Consider the following 24,431-nt stretch of genomic DNA (forward strand, 5'->3'; position numbering starts at 1 on the left):
CTTCTCTCTCTCTCTCTCTCTCTTTTTTTTTTTTTTCAGAAATACATTGTCTTATAAACAAAGCTAGAGAATTTCACTTAAGAAGATCTCCTTTATCTCCTCCCCCAAATCTCCAGGTGTATGTGTGTGTGAGTGTGTATGCGTGATTGTTCTAGGGAATTTCCAGGAAGCATCTTTGCCGGAAGCATTTTCACTGCATAACCAAATTGGCTGTAAGACAGTACTACCTTAAAGATGAAAAATAACTTGGTTGACACTTTGGTTTGACAGGTCATTGGTTTAATCAACTGGTTGACAGTTTGGTTTCATTTTTCCATTGATAGGATATTCCTGGTTTTATATTATATAAATCTTAGCCATCATAATTATCTCTCCACTATCACACAGTTTGGAACCCACATTTCCTAGAGAACCTTAGAATATCCATCAACATTCCAATGTGATGATCTACCAAAAACGAACACCTGTGTAGAAGACTTTCACAGTGCAATACAAAGCTCAGATACCAGTAAGTGTTACAGTATTTGGAAACTGATACCTCTCTTGATGAAGAAAGAAATATGAGTGAGAAAAGTATGCTGCTGAATGAGGAGATGGATCAACAAACAAAAAAATTATGTATAATACTGTGAACAAAAAACTTGGAAGGCAAGTGCTTGGGGGCAGTCACAAAATGAAATCAGTTATTTGCACAATATTGCTATGAATCTACACTAGACATTTTTTTAAAAGATTTTATTTATTTATTCATGAGAGACAGAGAGAGAGAGGCAGAGACACAGGCAGAGAGAGAAGCAGTCTCCATACAGGGAGCCTGATGCGGGACTTGATCCTGGGACTCCAGAATCACGCCCTAGCTGAAGGCGGCACTAAACCGCTGAGCCCCCTGGGGCTGCCTGCATTTTAATTTTCTACACTGTCCACCAAATTGCTCTCACCTCTGGTGCTCTATACTGCCCAGCATAAGGTCTGTACATCATTCTTGAACTGGTTTAGTATCTCATCACTAACATCCTCATGATCTTGAAAGCATTCTGTAACATATTATCTCTGCAGGTAATGAATAGGCACCTTGCCATTTCTTACCACTTCTATGTATGCCAGACTGCGTACTTCTGAACTGTGAGCTTGGTGCTGAAGAGAGAGGGTAAAGAGGTTATTAGCAATGGGAATATTTTCCTTTCACTGCATCTTTCAAAACACTGAGATAAATGAAGGTTTGGTTTTTTTTTTTTTTAAATGCTCTTAATGAAAACTTCTCCATGATTACTTCTAAAGGTACCATTTACAGTTTCTTAAAAATCTTCAAAGATGACTCCAGGGGACATGTTATTATCAGTTTTCCCATCTTCTGTAGTCATCTTTGATAGATCTCTCTCAGGCAACTTAGTTTGCTGAAACAAAACTGAGTTCCAAAGGACTCTTTAATATGCCTCTCATATTTTTATTTGCCTTGCATATTCCTGTCCAGGGCCAGGAATCTTCAAAGAAAAAGCTTGCCAGCTTTATGTCACTAAAGAAATCAAAGGTTTGTTTGCTTGTTTGTTTTTCTTTTCTTTCTCTTTCTTTCTTTCTTTCTTTCTTTCTTTCTTTCTTTCTTTCTTTCTTTCTTTCTTCTTTCTTTCTTTCCCTCTCTCTCTCTCCTTTTCTTAATTTACTGAATCCAAATTACTGATAAATTTCTTGCTTTGTGTACTGAGATCCCCTCAAATTATAATAAGTATTTCTGTACCACTGAATCTGCTTTGGCTTAGCTTTCTATAAATGTCAGGTTTTTAAACCATTTTTATGTATTTTACCCTGTCGTACCTTAGCGCCACCTTGACTTGGGAAGTGGAGCTAACACCTCTCTTCTCTTCATGCTGGCTAAGTGCAACAGGCTCTGGAGGAAAAGAAGTGACTCTGAGTCTTGCTCTACCACTTAACACTTGTGACCTGGGCTGTCACTTAAAAATTTTGAACCCTAGGTTTATCACCTGTAAATGCTCATAATGATAGTATCTGCATGGTAAGTATACTGTGAGAACTGATGAGGTGTAGTGTCTGTAAAACAAAATGCCAGGCACATAGGAGGAGCTCAGAAATGAGGATGAGGATGATGGGGATGACATGGTTGAGTACATGGGAAATCACCAGGCCGGAAGCTAAGAGAGGAGGGTGGTAGCTGGGGTCAGTATGGTCAGAAAATAATTGCTACTTTTCCTCTTCCCCAGTTTTTTTATGGCTCTGCTCTCCCTACAGACCCACAGGTATTAGTCCGGAACTTGTTCTTCTGATGATTTTAGGTTGTTTCCTAGAAAGCTTTAAGGCCAAGACCTGTACTAGACAAGATTTTCTAAAAACACAGAGTTCCTTTTATAAATTGGGTGGAATACATATCACACCTTCTCCTCACCCCTACTTTTTTTTTTTTTTAAGATTTTATTTATTCATGAGAGACAGAGAGAGAGAGAGGCAGAGACAGAGGCAAAGGGAGAAGCAGGCTCCATGCAGGGAGCCTGACGTGGGACTCCATCCTGGGTCTCCAGGATCAGGCCCTGGGCTGAAGGCGGTGCTAAACCGCTGAGCCACCCAGGCTGCCCTTCACCTCTACTTCTTGCTGAAAAACTGCACATCGTGGTTTTAAGGGAGCTTCCAGGGTCTGCTTCAATAAAACAGACTCAAGAGCCTGCATTCTGGCTCTTCATTGACGATCGTTGTTGACCACAGGTCACAGAGATGGTTAGCTAAGACAATTAAAAATAATTGTGGAAAAAAAAAAAGAAAAAGAAAAAAAATAATTGTGGAACTCAAGACCTGTGAGGTGTCTCATTTAGTCTGAGTTGCTAAAACTGCCCAGTTTCAGTCTTTGGAGAGTTTCCTTATAATTTGTATCAGCTGCTGATAATTTTCTGTGAAATCACTTTACATAAATCAAGAGACTAGAAAGAGGGTAAAAATGTCTCCCTGAAAAAGGTACTTCTCCTGCCCACCCCGTTCTGGCCCAAATATTTGGCAGCTGCTAGAGCCAGCATAATCTGTTGTGAGATTTCTGGCCAGGCTGATGTGGTCAATGGCAGTCTTGAGGTTGAGTGGGATTTCCCCTCTTTCTTTATTCTGTTTTCATCTTCTGTCTTGGCCCAAACACCTGAGAACCTATGGAAACTATTGTGCTATGCTAGTGGTTTTCAAGTTTTCTGAGGTGTTGTTTTTCTTGATCTGATAACCCAATCTACAGGGAGGACCTAGAGGTGGGAACAGAATACATTGGGCATAACTGTAGAACACAGTTTGAAAACCAGTGTAATAGGTAGCTTTATGCAAAATCCAAATGGGCAGAAATCTGATCACTTGACTGTAAGACCAGTGGATTCTTTCCCAAGGTGGATTTGCTCTGCAGCTTGACTAATGGCACGCTCAGCTTCCCACTTCACAGGAAATAAGTTGTTTCTTACCAGGCAGTGGAATCTTAAAAAATGGTTATCAGTCAGGGTTTCCTTCTGGTCCATTGCTGCCTTGTTTAAGTTGGACTAGCAGAGCTGAAACCTCATTGCTGCCATCTTCTGAACCTTCTATCATGTGTCCTATGTGCTCACCTTTCCTGGGTGGAAACCAATATTCCTCACAAGCATATTTTATGGGTGACATGAAATTCTTGGAACTCTTTCCCCCTATTTATTTGTAGAACTAAAATACATACATGACTTGGTCAAGGAGTTTGTTTCATTCTCCTTTGGAAGCTGCTGGTGGTTAAAAAGATGGAGGGAAGGTGGATGGAGAAGGGTCGGTCAAGGGTGCTATTGTAGAAGAGATTGTGAACCTGGAAAGGACAGTGTGATGGGATCTGGGACTCACATAAGATTAGAGGAGAGTGGAGGGAAGGGCTTCTAGAGGCGGGCTGAGGCAGTGCACAAAGGTGGTGATTACCTCGGAACTCTCAAGAATGAGTTCCCCTCCACCAAAGGGGATTGCCTCTCAGTTTACTGGGCCATTGATGAAGGGTATCAGAGTCTGTACCAGACACGGCAGAATATCTAGTCTACACTGCCCGAAGCCAGGCACTGGGATCAGTATTTGGGCCAGATTGTAATTCAGAGCCACTGTATTTCCTTTCGTGGGGAACACATTGCTGTAACGAGAAGATGAACAAAAAAAAACTGTCCCATGACCATCTCCAGAATCACTTCCCAGCAGTGTGCCACTCTCTTCTTGTCTTTGCCTTAGAGTGAATAATGGCAGGCCTGGTAGAAATTCCTGCCCGTGGGTAAGAATTTCCTGGCTTCTGTGGCAGGTCTCTCCTACCAGTCTTAACCTATTTGTTCAGATGGTTATGTTCTTGGCACAGACCTTAATGGATTTATTTCTTATCACACTGAGTGAAGGTGGCTACACCCTACATGTCGGAATCAAAAAACTTGATAAGGACAGTGTATAGGACAAAGACTTACTGGCAAACTTGATAAATATGTTTACGTATCCACACTTCCTCCCCATGGAAATTAAATCGTCTATGGGAGTGACATTGTCTTGCTTGTGATCATTAGTGTGTGTGTTAACTTCCTCAACTATATTTTAGAAGTCCTGCCTTTCACAGAAGGGAGCCAAACTCGTCTTCTCATGGCTCAGTAACTTATAGAGTAGAGCTAGAGACACACATTCCCCTTTGTGCTCCTTGCTGCAGCCATTTCAGCATGAGCTCTGTGTTTGATACGCGGTTAGCACTCAACACAGTGCCTCAAATGAAGATTGTAATAGTGGATGGAGGGAGGCAAAGAAGGAAGAAAGCAGGCAAGCTGGCTGGAGAGAAAGAACCCTATCCATAGGGTTCCATGGATAGCATGTGATAGAAGAGTGGTTTTCAAACTTGAGCATGCCTAAGAATCCTCAGCAGAGCTACTTTTTAAAAGGTAGATTCCTGAGCCCCACTCCCCAGAAACTTCAGTTCAGCAGTCAGTACTCTTGACAGGTGCCCCTGGTGATTTTGACGCAAGTAGTCCATGGGCCTCACACTGAGGATTGTTGTTATAGAAACTGTGAATGTGACTAATCAGTTTTTCCTCCAGAGCATGGAAGTGGGTGTATCAGTCACTATAAATGTTTTCCAGAGTTACAGTCATCACTCTCTGTGGAGAAAGAGAGAGTCCTTTTTGGAATTAGGCAGCATGCTGGTGGAGGGAGAGGCTGATGTACCGCTTCTGCTTTCAGAGGGACGTAAGGATGTAGTCATCACTGAGAGGTCTGCGTCTTTTATCCCACAGGTAACCTTATCACTGTACACCTGACATTTTCTCTTTCTTGGGATTCTTGCTTTCCTTCCCATTGAAGCAAACAACATGTCATATGACTGTATTCAGGGAACAAGAAAATATATCATAAATTTAAACTTTTCAGACATCTCCACTGCCGGAGTTTGTTTGGCTGCTTACTTAGGATGGTGATGTTATACAACCATACTGCTGCAGTTCACCCCATGCCCCAGCTTTTCTCTGTAACTCATATTTCTTGCAAAGTGGAACCTGCCACAGACTAACAGGATCCTCTTCCAGACATTTTGATGTCTGACCTTCTCTGCCCTCACCTCCCCACGTCATATTGTATGGGGGGCATACAATATGCCCATAACGCTCTTGGACAGCTATGCCCTGGTCAGCCTGTGTGGCTAGGTGAGGTGGTGTTTACTTTGTTCTGCATTAACATTTGTGAGGGTTTTATGAAAATAAAGAATTCCCCATCAGTTAAGCTGCTTGTGGGCTGAACTGTCCTCTGTGTACTAGCCTTTGGCAGTCACAAAAGATCTTTCACCATGCACCATCTCTGGCTTCTTGACTAAAGCAAGTGACTGCTTTTGGCTTTTTGTTTGTTGCTGTTAGGGAAGTCAGAAGAAGTCTCCAAGTAAGTCCCATTGTTTTTACAAATAGGAAACCGAAATGGCTCCTGGGCAGTTTTATTTGGAAGCCTCTTCTGTTTTAGTGATCCTATGAACCAGTGGTACTGTAACAGTGGGCTCTGATCTGGAAAGATTTCACTCAGCTTGCTGGCAGTTCGATGTGACCAGGGGGAAGTCTGTATAGACAATCTTATTGGAAAGGCCAGATGGCAGCAAACTCTAGAGTTCTAAGTCCCACTTTGCTCAAAGGTGCCTGAGGAATAGCAGCCTACTGACAGCTTGAAGTATGGTGCACTGGATAATTGGCTTCCTCATTTAGTAATTTGTCTGCTTTCTTTCCTCTTCCTCTGCTTCCTCTCTTCTTGTAAACCGATAGCCTCCTGCCTCTTCGGTAGACTGATAGAGTCCCCTGAGCAATGGCTAAGGGGAGGGGGTGGCCAGAGCCCCAGGTGGACAGGCATTTGGAAAACTGATGCAGAAAATAACCATCTTTCTTCCCCGCTTGTCCTCTGATTGATTACCCATTTTGATTTTAGTCTCTCCTGCATTTTCTCCTCATCCTCTGTCTTCATCCCCTTGCCACTTCAACTTCGTATTTTTCTTTACCTCTTCTGGAGGGACTTCCCTCTTTTGTCTCCCTCTTTCTTCTTTTCTACCCTTCCCTTTTTCTTTTTCTTACTTTCTTTTATCCCCTTCATTCTGTTCCCTTTCCTTTCACAATTGATCTAGTTAAATTCAATTCAGAAAAGGAAATTACACCACATTTATTCAGGGTAACCTACCTTTTTCTTCTTTCCTTTTCTTTCTTTCTTTCTTTTTAATCCAAGGAAGAAAAAAAATTAAAAACACATATCCGGCCCTTTCTGGCACCTTCATCCTCTCAAATGTGTTTGTCTTTAGGTGTCGGAAGTCCCAGGACACAACATCTCTGCTTCATTGAAAGTGCAGATGCACCACTCAGAGCTTTTATACTTGGACCTGGGGAGTGACGTCTGGTTTCACTTAATAAGTTGTTTTGTTCTCCAGGTGGAATTCTGATTATTACACTGCAAACAGGAGCAGACCTGACCCTGGTGCTGGAAGAGTTAAGTCAGATGCCTCAGGCTGCTTACAATCTGAAAGGGCGATTTCAATGTAAACCATCTCCACAAGGTGTTTTACCCAAAGTTGGGGCCATCCTGATGGCAGAGGTAGAAAGAGTCTCTGCTTCTGCCTCATGGTGGACCAGTTGGCTCCATCACAAGGCAGTCTAAGCAAACCTTGCTGGCAAGAGACCTTTGTCAGAGGTAAAGGGGACAGCTGCTTCAGTGTACCACACTTCCCCATTTTCATCTTCTAGTTGTAGTTTACAGAGTGAAGCTAGGCCAGCGACTCCCATTTTGTTTGAGAGAGAAGAGGTCAGGCTCTGGAGTCAGAAATGCATGAGTTCGAGTCCCAGCTCCCCGGTTGCGTGACCTTAGACAAATTACTCATCCTGTCCGCACCCTCATCCCCACACAAGCTTTGAGAGGAACTTTGTGCCTTTTGTTTCTAGCTATGCAGCATCCAGCACACATGACACATAGTAGATGGTCAATAAATGTATTTCAGGAATGAATGTAAAGTGAAGAGCAAGGACTTCAGTCTAGATTGTCTGGATTGAAATTCCAGTTCTGCCACTTACTATGTGAACATGAGCCAATCACTTCATCTTCTAAGCTCATTTTCTGTGCCTGGGAAAACAGATAGGATTTATGGTAGGTTCTAGGTACTGGCAATACAGTAATAATAAATAATAATAAAGGATAAAGAACCCAGGAAAGCCTTTTTCCTTGCTCATGCTTACATTCTAGTACTTTCCATTAACATTGTGTTCATTACCACCACCATCATGGATTCAGGCCTTGTAGTAGCAAACCACCCTCACAAGATGCTGAAGAATGAGTTTCCTAGGCAGAAGAGGTCAAAGAAAACAGCCCACAGCCAAAACCAGGCTTCTGCTTGTGGTTTCAGAAGCATGAAAGATCAATTTTAGTTTTAGCAAAACTGAGTTCAAAGATTTGGGCTTTGGTTTTCTAAAGAGGCTTTATTATTATTATTATTATTTACTGGGATCTGGTGGAGGAACAAGAGACATCAATCTTGTCTGAAAGTCCTGTGGGCTCTCGGTCTTGCGGTGGTGCCAGGCTGCTGGGGGGCAGGCAGGGCTGTTGGAGATGAGCCGTGACCAGTGGGCAGTGGGCCACAGGGTGCATTCACCTCAGAGAGCAGCCTTGCTGGTCCCCGTTGCCGTGACAACAGCAGACCTTGCCAGGAGACCCAAAGAACGAATTAAATGGAAGGAAATTGCTGGTGCCCTCAGAAGTAAAAAGAAATTAAAGCAGGCTTCTCAGGAATCTGTGGACATCTCTATGACCTCCACACTCACATTGAATATGTCGACAAGGAACGCTCTTAGGCACGGGGTCGGGGGCTGGGGGGACATGCCCTGCCTGCAGGATGTCCTTCTGAGGGGGAAGACAGACTGCACAGACCCCACACGCTGACTTTCCCTGGCTGGCCCTGGCACGGGAACCCAGCTCAGCAGTGGCAGCCTGTGCTCAGCAGCAGCAGCAGTGATGGCCTGTTTTACCTTCCAGCTCATTTCACATCTGTTGAGTTTGCCCTGATGGGACACGGTGACCTGGAAACTCACACGGAGCTCTGTTTTGGAATAGATGGTATAGAAAACAAACATGTGGGATAAATAAAGCACAGGGCAGGAAGTCATGGTTTTAAAAAGTTACCAGGAAAACCACGGGTGAGGTCAGGTTCAGGGCCCATACGGCTTTCAGAGGCCCTTCGTACTGACATCACTCAAATTGCTCAACAGGGAGCTCCAAGTGGAGCGGTTGCTTTTGGAGTTTGCCCAGCACTCAGTGAGCTACCAAGCAGAAGAGCCCTGACCTACTTTTTTTCCCCCTTTTTTTTAAAAAGAAAGTTTTGCTGCTTGTTGTGAGGCCTCCAACAGAACAGTGAGATCAATGAAGTGGCTTTGGTGTTTTGTTTTGTTTTGTTGACTGTTTAACATGTCAGATACCATATCTCCCTTGTGGACATGAGCCAGCTTCCCAGGTGGACTCTGCGTGCAGCACCAGTGCCAGAGCCTCTCTATCACCCGCCCCCTTCTTTGGCTCCCTTGGCTCAGGCTGCATCCCAGGGCACTGTGATTCATTTTGGGCTCCACCCCATTGAGATAGAGATAAAATGGCCTTTCTCAGTACCATCAGACCAGAGGGCAGACTGCAGTGGAACCTCCTGATAATTGGATCATGGGTTGTCGTGCCCTCCTTGCAAGTACACCAGTGGCTTTCCTTGGCACTTGGAGTAACATCCAGACCTCCTGCCACAGTCTTTAAGGCCCTACCTGACCTGGTTATTGCAGACTTCTCTGACCCTGTCTTCCAGGGTTCTGCTTCTCTGATGCTTTTTCAGCCACTTGCATGCTCTTTCTGTTCCTGAAGCACCCCAAGCTCATCTCCCCCAACCCCAACCAGGGTCTTACCATAAGGTCTTTACTTCTGCCTAGGAAACTGTCCTCAGATTCCCATGTGCCGGCTCCATCTCTGATTTGCACTCGGATGTCACTTTCTCAAGGCACCTATGCCACTCTCCTGTCTGACAGGCCAGTCAGTTGATCACAGCCCTCTGGTTCCTTTCCTGCGTGGCACTTACCACCGTCTGGAGTCATCTTATTTGTTGACTTATTTATTATTTATTTGTTGCTTCTCACCCTCAAATGTAACCTCCCCAGGAACGACCATCATGATGTTCTTGTACACCCCCGTAATTCCCAACTTCTAAGATAGGGCCTGGTTTTGAGGTGGTACTCAAACATTTGTAGTGTGAACACATGTTTCCCAGAATTGTGGGCCCTCTGAAATGCTGCTTGGGAGGAGAGATTGCTGATCCTCAAGTAACGAATTTCTCTTGGGACCCAGTGACCCCAGTTATAAAGGATGTGACAAAAGTGTCACAGAGATGCTTGGGGCTGAGATCTTACCTAATAGAATGTGATAAACACCCTTTGGGATAAGGAGTCATTATTAGGAAAGTTTCTGCTACAAGAAACAGAATACTCAATTAAGGGACGCCTGGGTGACTCAGGGGTTTCGCACCTGCCTTTGGCCGGGGGCGTGATCCTGGAGTCCTGGGTTCAAGTCCCATGTCGGGCTGCCTGCATGGAGCCTGCTTCTCTCCTTCTACCTGTGTCTCTGCCTTTCTCTCTCTGTGTGTCTCTAATGGGTAAATAAATCTTAAAAAAAAAAAAAAAAAAGAATACTCAATTAAAATTTGCCTAAATTTTTAGGACATAGACTAGCTCCCTTAACAAGAAATCCTGGGGTAGGGCACTTCCAGGGTTGATTAACAAGAGTATCCAGGACTCAGATTCCTCCTATCTTTCCATTCTGCCATTCTGCATGTATGGCTTTTCCCCTTAGGTTTGTCCTCATGTCACAGGATGGCTACAGTCTCTAAGATATCAATTAACAAGATCAATTTGAAAAACAGGGAAAGGGAACAAACCTGTCTCTTCCATTTTTAGGGACTAAATGAGTTTCTCTGCAGACTTTCCTCCGATCTCATTGGCTAGACTTGCAACACTGTTCATTCCTGTTACAGTCACTGGCAAGAGGAATGCTATCATATTTAGTTTGATTAATAAAAATTCATACACTGGGACAGGGGAGGGGCCTAACTTCCCCTGACACACCTGGCTTCTAGGGATACCTGCATGAAATAGTGGATTCTGGGTTGACGTGACAAGTTCTTTTGCAAAATGAAAGGCTTTTCTCACTACAGTACTTTTCAAAGCACCAATCACTCCATCAGCCAATGGGAGGCTTAGAAACCTGAAGAAATAACCCTGGGGCCAAGTTAACAAAAGCAGAAGTAGAGGGTAACAGGAACACGGAGGAAAAGGGATAAAAACTGAAGTTAAAGAGGAAGATAAAGTGGAAAAGTATATATGGTTGATGATGTTAGAATTTCACTGAAAGATAAGATGTCACATTGCTGCTTTGCAATGGTTCTCCTCTGTTTTTTTTTTTCTCTCCTCTGTTTATTGAGACAGTTCTGTGAGTTCAACATATGTGCACTGAGCATCTACTAGGTACTAGATTCTAATCCAGAATTCCCTTTTCCCCAAGTATCATGTCACTCCATCCTAATCATGTTCATTCTCAGTTATCCAGGGAAGGATAGACCCTTGTGAACCTGCTTGCCCTTTGGCTGTGACTTCAAGGAAAACTTTTTGTCTGTGATTAAGTCCTCTGAGTCTCAGAACATGATTTGTTGGGAGACAAACTTCTGACCAAATGTATTATTTCAGAATATCACAAAAGATACCTTAGTTTTCTGGATTTCACACTATCTCATCTCTTTGGTTTCTTTGGTGCTATTTTCATAACAAATTTAATAAGAAGTCGTAAAACCACATTATGTTCTATCTGCTAAAAACATTTGGTATCCAGACAGCATTTTGGGATCCCCGGGTGGCTCAGTGGTTGAGCACCTGCCTTTGGCCCGGGGCATGATCCTGAATTCCCGGGATCGAGTCCCATGTCAGGCTCCCTGCATGGAGCCTGCTTCTCCCTCTGCCTGTGTCTCTGCCTCTCTCTCTGTGTCTCTCATGAAACATAAATAAAATCTTTAAAAAAAAAAAAAAGACAGCATTTTATATATGTGGTTGTCTGCATTTCCTTTCTTTGATCCATGAGTAAACACTACTACTTTTATTTTCCTTTAATCAATTCCTGTAGCAGTTAGCCTTTGGAAAAATCTTTTTTATTTCTTCATTCCCACCATGTTCCTTTGAAAAGACTAGTGTCCTACACTTCCTTTTTTCGAGTTATCTCTATATCACTGGACCATAATGGACTCACCTAACCTAGTCTTACCTAACCTAGTCACATCTTTGTGGTTGATAATTGGTTTTGTTTTTATTTTTTCTTGTACTTAGGAAATACTTAAGCCTACACAAGTAATATAACAGACACCTGTTTACTCACCACTCAGATGAGCACGTGTTTACATTTTGTTATATTCTCTTCAGATCATTATTTTTTTAAGATTGTGAAACATTACAGCTAAAGTCCTTCCCCTCCTTCTCCAGAAGGAAACCATTAAGGGAAAGTTGAAGTGCATCTTTCGCATGCATGTTTTATACCTTCCGTTATATCTAATTGTTCATGTAACAATATATATTACCATTTCTATTTTAATAATTTACTCAAATGGTATTATTTTCTACATAGCTTTTTGAGATACGCTTTTATTTTGACATTGTGTATTGGAGGTTTACCCCTGTTAATTCAATAAGACCTATCTCATTTTATCTGCTGGTAATAATTCACTATATGAATATAGCACCACTTGTTTATTCACTACTCTATTAATGGATATTTTGGCCTTTAAGGAAAATATTCTCCTTATTTTCTAATTTGTTACATGTAATTTTTAACATGGCTGAAGCGAACATTTTCACATATGAAATTTCCTGTTATGTATTTAGAAGTAGAATTGATAGGTCAGAAGGTACTGTGTACCTCCTAAAATTAACTAGAGATTAAGAAATTGCTCTCCAAACCAATGAAATGAATTTATAGAGCCCCTGGCCGTATACAAGAGCTGTCATTCTTAATACTCTCACAAATACATAATTTCATCAGATTTAAAAATTTTTTTCCCAATCTGATGGGTATGAATATATTATCTAATTTTTTAAATATTTGCATTTCCTGGGATGTTAGTAACATTAAACATCTTTTCATTTGTTTACTGGGCATTTGGGCTTTCTTTTCAGTGAAAATTGTATCCTTTGTCCATCTCTATATCGGGTTATTTATTTTCTACGAATTTGTAGAAATTCTTTCTGAAGTATGGATTAGTAATCTTCTATCAGATCTGAGTGTTCCAAATAACTTCTCCATTTCATTGCTTATCTTTTATATTTTGAGTCTTTCAGGTATGAAGAATTTTAAAATTTCATGTAGCCCAATTGATAAGTCATTCCTTATACTTTGTGCTTTTTATAGCTTGTTCAAAAAAATGTTTACATATCACTAAGAAAAAAAAATCTCTTTTTCTTTCCTTAGAATGCTAAAGGATTGCTGATATTTTACATTTAGATTGTTCTTTTACCTAAAATTAATTTTGTGTATGCTGAGTTAGGAGTGGAGTTTTAATTTTTTCACGTGGATGACCAGTCATCTTGCCCCCATGTTTTGAACCGTCCCACCTTTATTATATATCCCTAATAGGTGCTGTGCAGTAATTTTGCCCTACTTGCAAATAGGGATGAAGGAAATCTGTTTTATTCTGTGAGGCTCTACCCTGCAATTGTTCTTCTCAGACCCTGTGCTAGTGATTCTAAACTCTAGGGTGTGTTAGGGTATGTTAGGGGAGTGTATGGAAAATACAGATTCCCAGGACTCCCCTCAGATGAGAGGTGAGAATCTCTCTTTGTTAGATTAGAATTAGAATTAGAATCTAAGGGGCCAGGAGCCCATGAATCTGCATTTTAAACAAATGGGCAGGGTAAGTTTGCTGCAGGTGCTTTGTAGAGACACCGAGAAACTCTACCCTTAGTACTGGGAGGTATGGTTTTTCCTTCTCCATAATTCATATCTTCCAGGGACATAATTTAAATATTATACTTTCTCTCTTTTACACACATACACACTTACCTGTTAAAGGGTCTCAACCCACTCCTTTGATGAAAATGGGAAGAATCCCAATCCTCAGTCTTCTATGATTGTTGTGGGCGCTTTAATTTTCCTGAGGGAGCCAGATAATATTTCTTAGACTGGTAAAAATGAACTGCTAGGAGTCCAGAAAGCCTAAATATCCATAGCACATGCCAGTTTTCTGCTCAATTTGGCCATCATGCATATTTCATGCTATTAACTCCTCCCTGTGCAATTTTGCTGTTTCCTGCAGAATCTGTGCTGTTTGCTCTGGTTGGAGACCTAGAAGGAGTTTTACAATCTGGAATACAATTTAAAATAATAATAATTCACCCACAAGCCTCCACCCTTGGTGGTGGTTTCCATTGCTGCTGTCAGCAGACCCTTCCCAGGGGAGGGGCTGGGTGGCCTATGATCTAAGCCCTTTCTTGGGATACCTAGACTCCTTGGCACCATGGGGCCGAGGCAGCTTTTTATGTTTTAGAAGCAGGAAGATTGAGTTTCTCAAACTGGCATGTATGTTGTGGAAGGCAATGTGGATGAGTTGCTGATGGTAACAAAGACTTGTCTGCTAATTTCAAATGTTACAGAGGCCAGAGAAGGAATGTTTTTTAACATGAAAGTATGGGAGCTCCATTTCCTGGGACAGAGTGTAAAACTAGATGAAAACTCAAAAGCCTTACCTGGAATATTTATTTTTTTACCTGTGAGAGAGACACTATTTTGTCTTTTTCATTCTGAAGTATACTATTAGTTTTGATACTCTGATGGTTTTGATGTCAGGTTAGCATGCCAAATATACGCAAATCATCAGGAAACATCTATCCTCCGCGTTGCTTCATTTTCAGGCAAATTCTAGATCCCAAAATGAGAACAATGGAAATGTAATCTTTGAATAAATGGCCCTCAATATAATTTCTAGACATCAAATGTTACCATTCTCAGAGCTTTTCTTTTGACTTTTGATGGGGAATCTGATCCTTACATTGATGTGAAGGATGCCCTGTCCTTCAATAGGTTTCATGGGGAAATATAATTTTTGTCTTTGTTCTGAGTATTGTTAGCTCAGATAAGTAAGGCAGAGGGGAAAATAGTGACTCATGTGGACAGACAGATATGACCAGTTGTTGGAAAACCAGTAGGAAATCCCAGGAAAAGGGTAATCTTTCTAACAGGTGCATTTCTCTCTGACTTATCTCTCTGGATCTCTCTTGGGAAATGCTTTGCCGTGTGTTTGCTTGGTGTTGACAACACTGAGTCCACCTCCCTAGCCACAGATAAAATAGAGTTGTTCATTATTAACCTCCTGGACTTTGCACGGACAGCTGTTTATGCAATTTAGTGATCCCTGGTGGCCGGAAACCCTTGGAGGTGTGGACTATCTTCACATCCGCAATGCAAATATTAAGTGCAGGGCTCAGGTTCCCTGTCCTCAGAGTTTTCCAATGCTGAGGTAGATTTTAAAGTGGTTACAGTTCATATTACCGGAGCAGTCATGGAGCACAAAAATGGAAAGCCAGATGTACTAATGGTATTAATGAGGTCTAGAAAACACACAAATATTTGGCTAGTAATCTCTATTTATTATTTTGAAAATAGATACAGCATTAGGAAGAGGCAGAACCAGGACTTGAACTTAGGCCTGAGTGATACCAAAGTATATATTCTTACAATAAAACTGCATTGCTCCTCTTAGGATGATAGGAACAAGCTGTATAATTCATCATTAAAAGAATTGATTGAAAAAAAAATAAAAAATAAAAAAATAAAAAAAGAATTGATTGACCATATCATCCCCCAGAAATACCCTTAATATGCTGGGGCTTTCCTACATTTATAAAGGTTAGAATGTTCACACTATTGAATGTAGGATTGTTGCTATTAATGACCTCAGAGTCCCTACTGATGGTCACCTAACAGTGGGATCTTGTTCCCATTGATAACTACATAGTTAAAATAGTTTCCTTCTCTACATCCTCAGAGAGAGGGAGAGGATACATTTCATTGTCTTTAATACAGATAAGTCCTCTCCCCTTCTTTGGGGATGTGGAGAATGAAAAGGGAAGCCAGTAACAGGCAGGCTACATTTGAATCCATCATTGCTCATACGGAAAAGACAAGTGGATTTTCCCTATTAGTATACAATCATTTCTTGTAACTCCAATTAAACAGAAAAACTTTGACTCACATTGCCCTTCAGCCACTGCTTTATTTCTTTCCCATTCACAATGCAGCTTCCACAAGGATTCTCCATAATCACCATTTTGCCTCCTCCCCCACTTCAGTTTTCTCTGTCTGCACTGTCTTTAGGACCTTCTTCACTGATGCCTTTCCACACTGCTAGATCTAAAAGATGTTCTGTCTTTAATTTGTCAAATTCACAGCAGCATTCAATTCTTTGTTCCTTCTCAAAGCAATGTTTTTCCTTTAGGATTTTTCTCCTAGCTTATTGCATACATCTTGGCTTTCTTGTTTCTGGCCTCTTTTCTGCTCAATATCTAAGTTTTGGAAAGTCTGAGGGCTTTTTCCAGCAACCACCTCTCCTCATTTTTACTTTCCTTAAGTGAGCTTATTTGATCTCATTGTGTTGTATATCCTATATAAACTGAAGACTAGAAATCTATACCTTTAGCTCTAATCTCTGCTTTGAACTTGTGTCCTCCTTGATACTTTTTCTTAGGTAATTAGTGGGCACTTAATATGTCTTAATATGCCCCACCCCCAAACTGCTTCTTTCTGAATCTCCTTCATTTCATTAAGAGACATCATTATTTACCCAAATGCTCAAGCTACAAACCTAGGTAGGGATCACCCTAGTGTTTTTTCTTTATTTCACTCACCACATCTAATCCTTCAGCAAATTCTGTTCTCTCCTTTTCTTCTCCCATCCTAGTACAAGCCCCCTAGCTCTTTCATAGACCATTAATGTGGCCTCATAACTGGTTTCCTTGCTTCTACTTTTGATTCCTTCTACAATTCATTACCCTACATAGCAGCCAAAATGATCTCTTTAAGATAAGTTCTTAAAATTCCCCTTAAAAAATTTTCACTGGACTACTTCCAGTAATATTTAGCTAATTCCTATCAGATTAACCTTCATGGAGATAACAACTATGAACTCTGGAAAAAGTGGATAACTACCTGGAGGGACCGGCAAGTGATCAAAAGCAGACACAACTAGGAAGGACTCTACACTTAAAAAAATGGTGTAGAGCCAAGAGGGATTGCCTAGAATTCTGGATGATCTCTGAATTATGGTTGCTTGGGGTAGACTCCATGTAACTGAGAGTAATGTTGACAGAACTCAACAGAGTTTTCAGCTGCCATGCACTGCAGAGGAAACAGAACTTGGAGTTTCAAGTTAATTAAGTCAATTGGCCTGCCAAAACTACAATAAGATAACATAATGAACATTACTTGGAGAAATATTGTAGAGTCTAGAGGCTCTACAACACATCACTCACTGTATAAGACACAATACAAAATTACTAGATATATGAAGAATCTGAATAGTATGACTTATACCCAAGCAAAGGTAATCTTTGGATACCCATTACTAGATTACCATATGTTGATTTAAGGAGACAAGGATTCTAAAGCAGCTATTATAACTATGTTCAAGTACATAATGGAGAATATTCTCACAATCAGTGAGCAAATGGAAATTGCAGCAGAGGAAGAGAAACTATAAAAAGAACCAGGGATCCCTGGGTGGCGCAGCAGTTTGGCGCCTGCCCTTGGCCCAGGGCACAATCCTGGAGACCCGGGATCGAATCCCACATCAGGCTCCGGGTGCATGGAGCCTGCTTCTCCCTCTGCCTGTGTCTCTGCCTCTCTCTCTCTCTCTGTGACTATCATAAATTAAAAAAAAAAAAAAAAAGGACCAAAAGGACATTTGTGAACTGAAAAATACAGTATCTGGAGAAAGAAAAAATTACTGGATAAGCTTAACAGAAAATTGAACATAACAAATCAAAGAGTTTATATACTTGAAGAGAGATTAATAGAAATCATCCAAGCTGAAGAATAGAGAGGAAAAGTCTTAAAAACAGAACAGTACCTATGGATAAATACCTACCAACAGTAGTAAAAGGTCTAATATATGTCTAACTGGAGTCCCTAAAGTAGAGAAAAGAGAATGAACAGGAAAATATTTGAAGAAATAATGGCTGAAAATGTCCCACATTGAGTTAAAGCCATACATTGAATAATTTATGAAACCCAGTGAAGCCGAAGAGGGAAAAATACAAAGACAGCTATGCCAAGCAAAGCATGATAAATCTACAGAAGACTGAAGATGAAGAGTAAATCTTAATAGTAGCCAGAGAGAAAGAGAGAGAGAGAGAGAGAGAGAGAGAGAGAGAGAGAGATGATATGAATGACTGTGGATTTTGTAATCTCTAGAAACCTAAAAACAGTGTACCTTTTTCTTTAACTGCTGAAAGAAAACAATTAACCGAAAATACCCTTTAAGATTGAAGGAGTTAGGGAGGGGACATTTTCAGATAAGCAAAAGATAGGAGAATTCATTGCCAGCTTTTCCCATCACAAGAAATACTAGAGGAAAATGTTCAGCCTGAAAGGAAATGATCCCAGAGGGAAATCTAGATCTTCAGGAAGGGATGAAGAACACTGGATATGGTAAATGTGTTTTTAAATAGGAAAGGATTTTTTCTTAGAAGTCTTTTAAAACATATGTGACAGTTTAAAGGAAAAATTATAACATTGTGTTCCAGGGTCTATGAATGTCTAACATGTATAAAAACTTTAGTATAAAGAATGGGAGTGAAGAAAATGGACCTGTTCTGTTGCAAGGTTTGGACATGTACATGAAATGTTAAAATAGTAACTTTAAGTAGACTATGGAATGTTACAGATGTATATTATAATCTCTAGAGCAACTACTAAAACAAAACAAAACAAAACAAAAGCAGAGGCTTACCTAAAAAGCTAATAGATACATTAAAATGGAGCTCTACAAAATACTTGATTAATCCAAAGAAGAGACCTAAATCCAATCACATGAATAATCATATTAAATGCTAATATAGTAAAGAGTCTGATTAGAATTACAGATTAACAAACTGTATAAAAATACAAAATCCAACCCTATGCTATCTGTAAGCAACCCATTTTTTTTTTTTAAGCAACCCATTTTAAATGTAAGGAGAGATAGATTGAAAGTGAACAGATTAATATGTAACATTCAAATACTGAACATAAGATGGCTGGATTGGCTATATTGATATTAGATAAAGTAGACTTGAAGACAATGTGATCAAGGAAACATATAGTGTGAAAATGGTTCATTCATAACTGAGCGATCATAAGCATGCATGCTTCTAATAACAGAACTTCAAAATACATGAAGCAAAAATTGACAGAGTTAAAGGGAGAGAAAGGCATATCCATCATAATTAGAATGTTAACACTGTCACCAGTGAATAGAGCAACTAGACAAAAATACAGGTAAAAAGAGAAGCTACAAATAACACTATCAACCACTTGGTCTAGAATTTTTACAGTTCTGTGCAATAACTGCAGAATACGCATTGTTTTCAAGTGCATATAATATGTTCATCAAGATAGATCATCTCTTGGGCCATAAAACAAATCTCAATAAATTTACAAGGAATGAAATTATATGGAGCATATTTTCTGATTACCATGGAATTGAACTAGAAATTAAAAGCAGTAAGTCAAATTGAGGAAACAGCCCAAGTTTCCATCAACTGATGAATGGATAAAGAAGATATATATACAACAGAATATTACTCCGCCATCAAAAAGAATGAAATCTTGCCATTTGCTGCAAGATGAATGGAGTTGGAGAGTATTATGCTAAGTGAAACAAGTCAGAGAAAAATGCCATATGATTTCATTCATGTGGAATTTAAGAAACAAAACAAATAAGGGAAAAGAAAAAGAGAGGGGCAAACCAAGAAACAGACTATCTTAACTATAGAGAACAAACTGATGGTTACCAGATGGGAGGTGGTTGGGGGATGAGTTGAATAGGTGATGGGGATTAAGGAGGGCATTTGTGATGAATACCAATGATGTATGGAAGTGTTGAATCCCTATATTGTACATCTGAAACTAATATTACACTGTATATTAACTGATATTTAAAGAAAAACTTATATTAAAAACAGTAAGATATATAGAAAAACTCCATTTACTTGAAAAACAACACACTACTGATTGATTCCTTCTCATTTGGGTTGAACCTTAGAATTTGCCTCCTCAGTGAGGCCTTCTCGGTCTTTTTCACTGTAGGACTGTTCACATTCCCAAACATTTTCTTGTTTAGCCATTGGTTGAACCATTTTCCCCCAGTGGTATGTAAATTCTGAGGAGGTAGGGATCTTGTCCTTATTGTTTACTGCTAGAATGATTGCCGAAGCATAATGAATGTTCAATGGGAGTTGCTGAATGAATCAACAAAGAATATGAGTTCGTTGCAGTTCCTCATAAGGCCATCTAGATGTTGATGATGAGAATGATGAAATCACCAACAATGATGATAAAGAAGTCATTCCACTGTTGTTATTATCATTCAGCCACTTTAAAAAACAACAACAATTATTCATGAGACACACGGAGAGAGGCAGAGACATAGGGAGAGGGAAAAGCAGGCTTCCTGCAGGGAGCCTGATACAGGACTTGATCTCAGGACCTTGGGATCACAACCTGAGCCAAAGGTAGTCGCTTAACCACTGAGCCACCCAGGCACTCTGTGACTTAGGCACTTTAAATGCCTTATCTCATTTGATTCTCACAGCTGCCCGTGTAGTACGTACGTCTATTATCCCCATTTTACAGAGGGAGAGACTGAGATACAGAAAGCTGAAGTATTGTAACCAATGTCACTTGGCTAAGTGAAGAGTCAGCCAGGATTCAAACTCAGGTTGTCTGATTTCAGAGTTCTTGTTTTGATCAACCAGTTGTCAGTTCCTGATGGGGGAGAGTAAGCTGGTGGCTGTGCACACGCTTTGGTAATGAGCCACCATGAGCTTTGTCAAGTTTTGGAGTCAAGGCTTTGGTCCTCTGCCTTGAAGCCACAACAGACTTTGACCTAAAGATGTGGAAGCATCCTCTCCACATTAGAGTTAGTCTCCTGTTCCCGTGTAGCCAGTCCTGTCAATGGCAGCATTTAAACCAGTAGGGAAAGAATAGGTTAGTTAAATGATATTGACAGAATTGACTCATACTTGGAAAAACAAAATAAAATTAGATTCCTGGTTTATATGATGAATCTAAATAAATTCTAAAATAACTAAAGATTTAAATTTGAAACATACTAGGGAAAAAATACAGGTGAGTATTTAAGCTGGATGAGGGTGGCCTTTCTAAGGCCACCTTTCTAGTTTAACCTGAACTGGGATTTCAGATTTGGGAGCCTTTTTAGTGATCTGCCGGGCTGCAGAGGTGTGCCGCAGTAGGCCTGGAGGGTTGGGAAGTAATCCCTCCATCTGCCTTGGGTTCAGTTCTTTCTCAATGCCTTTTTAAAAAAACTTTATTTGAGAGATACAGAGAGTGCATGTGCACACGCACATGGGGGGAGAGGCAGAGGGAGAATCCTGGAACAGACTCCTCGCTGAGCAAGGAGCCCAATGTGGGGGGTCAATCCCAAGAACCTGAGGTCATGACCTGAGCCAAAATCAAGAGTCTTAAGCTTAACCTACTGAGCCACCCAGGTGCCCCCTTTCTCATTGACTTTTTGCAGCTGTTCCAGCCTTCTTCTGCCTCAACAGATGACTCACCTACTGTTGAGGGGACCAAGAAACCAGGGATATTAAACCATAAAGGAATAAACTCATCATTCATACTTACCTTTTTGTGGTTTTCAGAGAAAGTTGTGTTCATCTTCTTGACCTAAGCCAATCCCTCTATAACTACTTTAAAATTTAATTGACAGTCAGAAATATTATTATCAGACATACAAGAAAACTCATGTTAGCCATTCAGTGCCTTCTCTCCCTGCAAGAAAATAACATGGGACCAAATGATAACCTGAAGGTTTCTTGGTGGTTGTGTACCTACCTAAGCAAGGGGTGTGAATGGGATGATCTTAAGGGCTGGGCTTGAAGTGTGATAGGCTTAATTTCCAGAGCTGCTACAGAGGCTGGGTCCATAAGGCCCCCTTTTCTGGAAGATCCTAAACCTAGAGGAATGTTCTATTTACTGCTGTTATTCTGTTAAAAATGAAAAATAATTGCTTTATTTGTTTTTTACCAAAATCAGTATATGTTCATTGTGTAACAATGAGATAAGGAATATACAAACATGAACATCTACGTAAAATAATATAAATCATACCCATATTTCTTTCTTTCACAGTATACTTCTGCAAATGTCTTACATAGTCTTGCAAGCCTTTGACTGTATCTGTTTACCTGATTCATGTCCTTAATTGGTTTCTAAAACATGCCCTCCAAAAGACAACTTCCATAATGCAAAATCCATTCTAAACAGCCCATATTGTTTGCTCTCTAGCAGAGTCCTCTCCAACCATAAAAGATGGGAAAAGAGGGGATCCCTCGGTGGCGCAGTGGTTTGGCGCCTGCCTTTGGCCCAGGGTGCGATCCTATAGACCCAGGATCGAATCCCACATTGGGCTCCTGGTGCATGGAGCCTGCTTCTCCCTCTGCCTGTGTCTCTGCCTCTCTCTCTCTCTCTGTGACTATCATAAATAAATTAAAAAAAAAAAAAAAGATGGGAAAAGAGAAGCCTTCTGTACCTATTACTCTTTATTCTCTCACAGCCTGCTTTTTGGAATTAGTTTTTTATTTAATTTATTTAATTTTTATTGTAAACAACCAGAAATAGAAGATCTCACAAAACAAATGTATAGTTTGATATACTTATTCTAAGACTGATACCACCCAGTTCAGCAACTAAAAATGTGCTCCCCATTCTAGAAGCACCCCCTGCTGCTCCATCCTGATTAGATGCCCTTCATCCCCTCAAAAGCACCAGTTATCCTGACTTTATAGTATTCACTTTCTATTTATTATAGTTTTATCTCCTAAGTACATATACCTAGACATCACAGCTTAGTACTTACAGTTTTTATGATATATCTATATATTTTATATATTTTTATTTTTATATAGAAATATGTCATAATATATAACATATAAACAAAATATGTAAATATAAATATATATGTTTCCTCCAAGACGTGTGTGTGTGTGTGTGTGTGTGTGTGTGTCTTTCTTCTAAGACCCTTTACACATTTCTTGTCATTTAAAGTACTTGATCTGTGGAGTTTCCCAGAGTCTGGATTTGGTTGATTGCAATCCCATCATCTATTTCCTCAGCATGTTCCTTTGTCCTGTGTGTTTCCTGCAAATTGGCAACTGATTCAGAGGCTTGATGAAACTCCTCTTCGATCCCTTTGGCAAGACTATAAGTGGCGCTGTGTTCTTTCATCAGGAGACACATAATGTCTGTCGTCTCTCTCTCTTTTTCAGTAATGTTAGCAGCTATTGATACTTCTTGTCTAGATCTTAATTCATTGGGGTAATATGTGGTGATATGTTCTAATTTTAAAAAAATTATTTGCTGAAATACTTTATTTTAAAGATTTTATTTTATTTTTTTTTTAAAGAAATCTCTACACCCAGCATGGGACTTGAAATCACAACTGTGAGATGTGATTGAGCCAGCCAGGTGCCCCCGGAAATACTTCTATTATAATAGGTTGCTTTGCCTTATCTACTATTTATACAGTGGCAGTTTATATAGGAAAATCAGTATAAATACTTTCCCTTTATCAAGTTTTTTAACAATAATGAATTGGTTCCTTATCATCATTAGAAGTAACTTAATAAAATATGTATCTATTAACTCAAGGAGTTGTGTCATCATTAGGGAGGTGAGCTAGGTTGTTTACCAGGCAGCAGATTTTCAGTCCTCCAAGGCTGAGGCTCAAGAGTCATGCACTGTCGCTTCTGCAACATTCGATTGTTCAAGCAAGGCATAAGGCCAGCCCAGATCCACAGGGTAGAAAGAGAGATTCCAGCTCTCCATGGAAGGACTGCCCAAGAAGTGGTCACCATATTTAATCTGTCTCACCTAGTTTTTTGTAAATATCTTCCATGCTTTTTTGGTTTTGCTGGGCTCATGCCTCTATTTTTATGTGGTAATTCAGAGAGATGCAAAGACTATGCTATCACCACTGTCTTGTCAGAAGCCTCCTCTGAATCATTTCTTAATCAGCTTACTACTTGTGGGACAAGCCTTATGCAAACACGGAAGTATTTAGCAGGGGAGGAGGTGATCATGAGTTCTACTGCTACATGTTCTGCACTTGACTCCTCAAGAGTGGCAGACTTTAACAACTCATTACTGCCCTTACCTGGAAGCTTCCATGGAAACTTGAGTCCTTCTGCTCTCAAGTCCAGAAGGCCTTCTGCATGCCCAGGTGGTTTTTCCAGGGCTCACTGTGCTGTGACCATCCTGTGTTCCTGATAGAACTGTCCCTCCTTTCAGGAGAGCTCAGATCTGGTCCAGGAAGCCAGCCAGGAGTCTCTTCCCATAGTGCCCTGTCCATTTTAGTCAATATGTGTCTATTGATTCCTTCCTGCTGCCTCACCCCCTACTTCTTGTGATTGGTGTGCAGCTCCTCCCTGAAGGCCCTTTGACCTCCAAGCAAATCAAGTCACAAAATACATACTTATCTCCCAACCCACGCCAGCTGCACTAGCCCACTGTTTACTAAATAGAGCCAAACTGAATCCGTCTTCAGGCTCAACTGGGACATACTAATCCATTTAGAAAGACCACCCCCATTCAAGATTATATTAATATTTCCATATATGTTTTTTTGATAATGTCTTGTATAGTTTCAT

The 24,431-nt window shown here is 40.4% G+C and overlaps 1 protein-coding gene across 28 annotated transcripts in view; it reads left to right on the forward strand.

The window, feature by feature from the left end:
- The window catches only part of LOC144314033 (uncharacterized), a 287,113-nt gene that overhangs the window by 39,749 nt on the left and 222,933 nt on the right, over positions 1-24,431 (forward strand). For 20 of the 28 annotated variants that reach the window (XR_013379677.1, XR_013379688.1, XR_013379682.1 and 17 more), the window contains exon 1: positions 13,383-13,423. The exons of 3 other annotated variants lie outside the window; for them this stretch is intronic. The gene's annotated coding sequence lies outside the window, so the exon portion shown is untranslated. Of the gene's footprint in view, positions 1-13,382; positions 13,484-24,431 lie in introns of those variants that run through there. 5 more of the 28 variants (XR_013379679.1, XR_013379684.1, XR_013379680.1 and 2 more) reach the window with 4 other exon arrangements.

The sequence above is a fragment of the Canis aureus genome, chromosome 5 (genome assembly GCF_053574225.1).
Source record: "Canis aureus isolate CA01 chromosome 5, VMU_Caureus_v.1.0, whole genome shotgun sequence".
NCBI classification, from domain to species: domain Eukaryota; kingdom Metazoa; phylum Chordata; class Mammalia; order Carnivora; family Canidae; genus Canis; species Canis aureus.